The sequence below is a fragment of the Lates calcarifer genome, linkage group LG10 (genome assembly GCF_001640805.2).
Source record: "Lates calcarifer isolate ASB-BC8 linkage group LG10, TLL_Latcal_v3, whole genome shotgun sequence".
In the NCBI taxonomy this organism is placed as follows: Eukaryota; Metazoa; Chordata; class Actinopteri; family Centropomidae; genus Lates; species Lates calcarifer.
In genome coordinates this window covers 19654202-19660486 of record NC_066842.1, presented here as the reverse complement: position 1 = coordinate 19660486, position 6285 = coordinate 19654202, and positions in this window count along the sequence as shown.

Sequence of the window (6285 nt, the reverse complement as noted above, 5' to 3'; positions counted from 1 at the left end):
AGTCAGAGGTTTACAGTTGATAATGAAGCACGGTAAGCTTTGTGGAACGCACTGGCAGAGAGATGCAAGACAGTAGAGGACGTGAGACTATTAGACGACACTACGATTGTATTAGACGACTACAACAGCAGCAGAACAGACTAGACAAGACTACTGGATAATAGTACTATATTAAATGACGCTACTACAACTACAACAGACTAGATGACAATACTGTGGTAAACACCACTACTATATTAGACTACTACTACATCAACAACAACAGCAAAACAGACTAGACAAGACAACTAGATAATAGTACTATATTAAATGACACTACTACTATATCATACCAACACATGCAGTATTAATGATGGGAAATATGAATGTGTACCACTTTTATAGAATCTTGTTACATACTGTTAACATGAAGTTCATACATATACAGCCAGAGTGTTCCAGGCAGATCATCATTCACTGTGAGTAACAGCTCATTTTCAGACATGTGACCCACGTGTTGACTGTAATCCAAGTATCTGAAAAACCATCTCATATTTTCCGTGTCCTTACAACTCATATTACAGATTAAGAATCCAGAGAACACGTGACCAGACTCCCAGGCTTTGTTGACAGCCGCGGTTTTACTGCGGTGTCGTTACAGTCTCTTTAATTCCTCGTAAACCCACAGAATAAACGTGCGCTCTTCTCTGAGAATTACGAGAATTAAGTCAACACTGACTCAACTTACCGACATCTTCATCGTCGCTGTAGTTAACGCAGATCGAGGCAGCCGACGTCTGTCAACCCCGACGTTCCTTGATAACCCGAGTTAAATCAGAGTGGGTTAAACTCCCTTCGTAGTCCAGGCCTCTGTTTGCTTTCTAAGGTGGGAGCTGGTGTTTGTGTCCAGGCTGCAGCAGCTGAACCAGTAAACCTGGAAAACACAAGTACAACAAATAACCTCATTAATAAAGAACAGTTTACCTCCAACACCTGAACAATGTAGAAGAATACAACACTGAAAACTAAACACTGCAACCAACAATCACACTTTGACTTTTGAGGTGAATAAAATTCATCATGTTACTACAATATGACTTCATTGATCTCAGAGAGGAAAGCCATTTTTATAATAATAATTTCAGTCACGACAAACAAATGGTGAGGGATCAATCAATGGCTATGGATAGATTACTACCACAAAGACACACAAACGCCAACGACGCAAAAAACTAAATTGCAAAATGATCAATGCCACACTGAAAACTGCTAGACCCGCAACTAGAAGAAACGTGACGACGATAATCCACCATAAACTGACTTACAATGACCAAGCTGGAGCTACAAACTACAAAGAAGCAGTAAAATGCTACGGTATGCTAATGGCGTGCTAGTGATGGTACAGACATGCAAACAGTTGTAGACAAACAGACTAATAAACGCTTGGCAACAACGTGGCAGGGACGCATTAGCCACAGAAACACAAACACACTTCAACCCAAACAAACAAACAACATGCCAAAAACATCCTCAAACGATAAAGCTTATGTTAACGTTAATGTTAATGCTTGCTACTAACTAACCCCCAGCATTAGCATTAGCATTACCCTTACCTCGCCAAAAAACAGCTCCACAGCTGTAAATTGCTACGGTATGCTAGTACCGGTACAGAGATGCAAACACTTGTAAACACACAGACTAATAAACAATTGCCTGACCCACAGAAACACGAACCCGTGTTCGACACAAAGCTTAAGCATCCGGACCTCGGTGGCGACGTTCCCCCGCACTACTGAAGCGGAAACGGAAGCAATGATTCGAACGTGGTTCATAGCTGATTCGAAAATGCTACGGTATGCTAATGGCGTGCTAGTGATGGTACAGACATGCAAACAGTTGTAGACAAACAGACTAATAAACGCTTGGCAACAACGTGGCAGGGACGCATTAGCCACAGAGACACAATTACACTTCAACCCAAACAAACAACATGCCAAAAACATCCTCAAACGATAAGGCTAATGCTAACGCTCTATGGTTATGTTAACGTTAACGCTTGCTAATAATGCTAACGCTAACACCCAGCATCCATCCGGACCTAGCAGTACTGCCAAACAGAGGCAATGCCACAAACGTGGTTCATATCCGTCTCTCCTCTCTGAATAGCTCCTCCCAGAAGCTTGTGACCAATGACGACATACGCTTACTTTTTTTTCTTCTTTTTCTTAAACACTTTATTATCACATTAAAGCCACTAACAAACAAGCATTACATCATCCAAACATACAGGGAGACACAAGGAGTACATAATGAATATCACCACAAAAAGCAGAGGAGAAAGGAAAAAAACTAACCTGATTAATATGAGGTATAACGCTTTCCTGAGAGACAATATAATGCGACCAGGCTGTTGTAAATGTAGTACAGTGCACAAAGGTGAGTCAGAGCTTTACAGTTGATAATGAAGCACAGTAAGCTTTGTGAACACACTGGCAGAGAGATGCAAGACAGTAGAGGACGTGAGACTATTAGACAACTACAACAGTAGCAGAACTGACTAGACTACTGGATGACTACTATATTAATGACACTACAACAACAACAGATTTAGGGCAACTGATGACAGTACTATTACATTAGACTAACACCTGCATGGGGTGTTAGCATTAGCATTAGTAGCAAGCGTTAATGTTAACGTTAACATAAACGTGGAGCGTTAGCATTATCGTAATGCTAACTAGCATTAGCCTCACCTCCCCGGATGCCGCAGAACAGCTCCTCCCACAAGCACGTGGACCAATGACGACATACACTTTCTGCCTCTTATTTTTGAAACGCCGTCAAAACGGAATTCGTCTCGTCACTCTCTCCAACTTGACGCACCTTGGCTTGGGGTTCGCTGCAATCCAGCCGGATATTTTGCGTCGCCAGTATGGTGAATTCTGTGGGAGAAAAATGCAATACACATTAATATAAAGATATAGCTTTTAGCACATCAAAAATAGTGTTTCTGGCTATTGAACTTCAAACTGTAGAGATAGCAAAGGACACTAAATTTACAAAGAAACCACTCAAGACTACTGGATGACAGTACTACATTAGACTACTATAGCAACAACAACAGCACAACAGACTACACAAGACTGCTGGATGACATTACTATATTAAATGACACTACTACTGTATTAGACCAAAACATGCAGTGAAAAATGAGCAAGCTGGACCTACAAACTACAAGGAAGCAGTAAAATGCTACGGTATGCTAATGGCATGCTAGTGATGGTACAGACATGCAAACAGTTGGCAACAACGTGGCAGGGACGCATTAGCCACAGAAACACAAACACACTTTAATACAAACAAACAACAACACGCCAAAAACATCCTCAAACGATAAGGCTAATGCTAACGCTCTATGTTTTATGCTAATGCTAACACCCGGGTGTTAGCCTCACCTCGCCGCCGCCGCAGAACAGCTCCAAAGTTTGTTTTACCATCTGACCCCGTGTTCGACAAAAACAGCTCCAGAGTTTGGTTTAGCATCTCACCGGTGTTCGACAGAAAAATTCAGGCATCCGGACCTACCAGTTTACTGGCAAACAGAGGTAATGCTACAAACGTGATTCATATCCGTCTCTCCTCTCTGAACAGCTCCTCCCACAAACTCGTGACAATCACGAGCCACGCTGTGACCAATGACGACATACACTTTCTGCCTCTTATTTTGAAACGCCGTCAAAACGGAAGTCGTCTCGTCACTCTCTCTAACTTGACGCAGCTTGGTGCTCCCCCCCAACATCTGTAATATAGTTTTGTGTAGATTGTAGCTCCTTCGATGCTCGATGCTCTTGGCTTGTTTATCATCTTACTGAGACGAAATACTGTTGGGAAATGTTTTTAAGCGAGAGGACAGACAGTTTGCTTTGGAGTGAAGGAGGCCTGACCAAAACGCAAGCTCCCACTAGTTGTCGGTTCTCTGGTGGATTCATGAAGGGACAGGCAGACAGTGGAGACTCTGTGTGTGAGCACGAGCCACAGCAGCTGTCTGTCCCCATCCCATGAGGGTTTTATTTCATCCTCTGCTTTAACTTCTGTCCTTTTTTCCTGACCCCCAAACTTACAGATGCGGCTGCTTCTCCTTTGCAAAAACCCTTTAAACTGCACTTTTCAAAGCCTAATATAAGTCAAATAACCTCTTTTATAAATCCACAAACTCATTCGTAAGGTTCACTCGCTGAGATAAAACATCTCACCCTTCATTTCATTGTGGTGATTGTGTCTCGGCTCTTTGGCTCTCCACAAAGGCTTCATCTGTTTAGTTTTTCTATGGCATAAATATTGATTTGAATGACAGGCGCGTGCAGCGCACACACACACTTCAAGTTGGTGAGTGTTGCCACGATTATCCTAACTTAATCTGCTCTGGCTGTTTCCTGTGTGTTGTCAGTGCCGAGGTCACAAGTCAGGTCAAGAGGGCAGAGGGTCTCCCTCTGTTGCTGTGAGAGACCTGGGGCGGATGGTGCACGCAAATCATTTTTAGTATTTGTTTTAACCTCCCAGATCAATCTGTTACAGACAGATTTTGATAACTGTGGAATTGTTAAGTACTTTTTCAAGCTTCAGTTTTGAGGATTTGCATATTCTTGCTTTTTTAAGAGCCTGTAAACAAATACACTCTCTACTGTATGTCTCTCTATGTGCTCTTTAGCTTAGCTTTGTTGTACGTGCATTCACCGTTATCAGTCTCCAAACAGAAAAACCATCATCCTGTTGCTGCTGCAGTTGCCGGGAAGTGTGACACACACCTGTTTGCTGCGGCAGATGGTCTACAGAGCGCTCCTCTGTCCGTGTGTTTGGATACGGTCAGCTGCTGTATCTTCTCCACCTCCACCTCGTCGTCGTCATCTGACTCGTCAAGCAGACACAGAACACGTTCTTATTTAATCAGGCAGTTGTTTTCCTATTGAGCCACTAAGCTGAAAGAACTCTTATTTTACTTGGCAACTGAGAACACACGCTAAAGCACACCTCTGTTGCTCTTTATTACACACTAACCTGTTTGTGCCCAGATCAGTTCTGCTGGATATTAAGCCTTATCTTTTTATCCTCTGGTGTTATTTATAACTTGGTGGTGGGACTGTACCCCTTCTGATTTATTCACATTTTTAAAATCTTTGATGAATTGTTTACTGAATAAAAATGGCCTGTAAACTTTTTCAGAACCTAAGGTGTCACTGTCAGTGTCATTTTTAAATATTTAAATTGGAGCTGTAATGATCAGTTTAATCTGCAGGTTTTCATTCATTCGTTTTGGCTGTGGGGCTTTTTATGAACAAAATGATTCAATGATTAATTGAGAAAATAATTAGCAGTAATCAATAACCATTAAATTTGATTTGCAGAGCTGACATATAGAGACTAACAGCTATTCACACCCACCTTCACAAAGTAACCTAACCTGGAGAAAGCCAGAGTACTCAGGGAGACTGCAGACTCCACACACAAAATACCTGGGTGAACCAGGGTTCCAACCTAGAACCATCTTGCTGCACCGCCCCAAAACAAGAAATGATTATTGACTGCTTAATTGATTTCTGTTAAATGATCACCACTACCTGCACACCATCATCTGAGCTAATATTACTTACAAAAAAACATTTCTTGTGTTTTTATAAAAGCTTTTTCTCACTGTGCATCATCATCATCATCAGAAAAATGCTTAAACCACCTCAACTGGCTTCTTGCAGCATGAAGCCCCTCACTCCTATCCTCCTTTCTAATTACAACTCACCTGATTATGCACAATGTGTCCAGCTACTCTGAACATGGTGTCTTTCTTTCCCTGTCACTAGTGAAACCTTGTGACTGCAGCTGTGGGTGGGAACAAAAGATCAGCAGTGACAATGAGAGGTTTGTTTTCTGCCTAAGCTTGGTGCCATATGACACCAACATTACTCGAGCTGATGCTCCTAATCAGACATCATCATGTACTGTCAGACGACCTCATGTTCCGCTCACTGATTAGCTTAGGGACAACGAGAACATTAATGCACGTTTATTGTATAATGTACATAGAACTATGAGATTCCTCTTGCGCAAGTTAGCTTTTAGATTTGCTACGTTAGATTTTCTACCTCAGGTTTGTAAAAAGTTCTACTTTTTGGCAAGTGTTTGTCATGTTCTGACCATAAACACAGACATTTATTGTGATAATTACTGATAATTTTTAGCGAGAAAACATTTGTCACCGCTTTAAAATCAACTCTTAACATGTGAGCAAAAGCAAAAGCACAAATACATTGCTGC